Consider the following 1934-nt stretch of genomic DNA (forward strand, 5'->3'; position numbering starts at 1 on the left):
AGATCTAGTCAAGCTAAAGCTATAAAAATTCAATTTTATATGTTCCCTTATGGAATTGACTAAATAATTGAATCCTATGAACTAAATTGATAAGCGATTTGTTAATATTTAATAAAAGGTGCATGCTGTTTAGTACATTAGTCTATTAGTGAAGACAAACTAGTATCAAAAATTATGGTAAATACTGGCCAGGTGCAATGGCTCACGCCTGTAATCCCAGCACTTTGGGAGGCCAAGGCAAGTGGATCACCTGAGGTCAGAAGTTTGAAAACAGCCTGGCCAACATGGTGAAGCCCCATGTCTACTACAAATACAAAAATTAGCCAGATGTGGTGGCACACATCTGTAATCCCAGCTATTCAGGAGGCTGAGGCAGGAGAATCACTTGAACCTGGGAGGAGGAGGTTGCAGTGAGCCGAGATCATGCCACTGCACTCCAGCCTGGATGACAGAGCAAGACTCCATTTCAAAAACAAACAAACAAACAAAACTTATGGTAAATACGATGGCTCAGGTCTGTAATTCCAGCACTTTGGGAGACCCAGGCTGGCAGATCACTTGAAGCCAGGAATTTGAGACCAGCCTGGCTATCATGGTGAAACTCTGTCTCTAATAAAAATCCAAAAAAAAAAAGAAAAATTAGCTGGGCATGGTGGTGCACACCTGTGGTCTCAGCTACTTGGGAGGCTGAGGCATGAGAATTGCTTGAACCTGGGAGGCAGAGGCTGCAGTGAGCTGAGATCATGCCACTGCACTCCAGCCTGGGCAACAGAGCAAGACTTTGTCTCAAAAAAAAATTATGGTAAATAGTTTCAGAAAACAGGGATAATCTGAAGCTGTGATAGCCAGGTACAAGAGGTTCTCCTCCATAGCAGTAGTTATTAGTGAGTGGTTCACACACTTTAGTGTAATAATCACCAGGAATTGCTTGTTAGAACAACCTTTAAATTATGATGTAGGATGAGTTTCTGTTAGGAAGAATTCTGTATACAGTATATGTAAGCCCATCAATTGCTTGTTGATGCTTGTAACTTGCTTTTATATATTGGTATACAGCTTTTTCCTTGATCATCTATCACTTTACAGAAGTGTACAATCTTAGCAAAATGGTGTCATGTCATATTAACCAATATTCTCACAATTGGTGATGCTAATGAAGACTCTGAGGGATGAGATGATGACAAAATTGTTGATTCACTAAGATTAAATTATGGTTGGTGTGTTTTTATATTTTAAGAACATTTTCCTGTGTTTTTTGGTCATGCCTTCATGATATTAGTAACTTTTTATAAATAAAACTTTGAATTAATTAGACATTTCATATAGTAATAATACCAGAAAAAAAGAGAATGAGAAAACTATAAATGTTAGTGCAGTAGGCAGTCATCTATGACGTATGATATTTGGAAGGACCTACCTGATAGAAAATATCTTTTTTATAGGCTGTTACTGTGACTGAAATTTGGCTATCAGAGATATTGATTTGCATATGATTAACAGATATTGAGTTTTCACTGTGTATCTAGTGTTTTATATTCATTGTCTCAACTGACTCTCATAATAATCCAATAAAATATGTAATGTTTTGTCTCTGATTTAAAGATGAATAATTTAAGGTCCTCTTCTCTATGTTCTCTTCCTGGGTAATCTAACCTAGTTCCATGGATTAAACACTTTATGCTATTCACTTCCAAATTTGTATTTCCAGCTGAGAACCTTCTTTAAGCTTCAGACTCAATACTTCCAGTTGCCTTTTTTACTTTTCCATGTGGATGTCTCATAGATACCTTAAACTTGACATCTGCAAAAATAGAACCACTGATTTTTGTAGCAGATGCTATTGGTTGCCTACTTAACTCCATTTTCTCCTTCTTTGTTATTGGCAGAGTTATAATTTTGTTAGTCTTTTTTTTTTTTTTTGAGATGGAGTCTCA

Source organism: Hylobates moloch, unplaced genomic scaffold (assembly GCF_009828535.3).
Source record: "Hylobates moloch isolate HMO894 unplaced genomic scaffold, HMol_V3 SCAFFOLD_11, whole genome shotgun sequence".
Lineage (NCBI taxonomy): Eukaryota > Metazoa > Chordata > Mammalia > Primates > Hylobatidae > Hylobates > Hylobates moloch.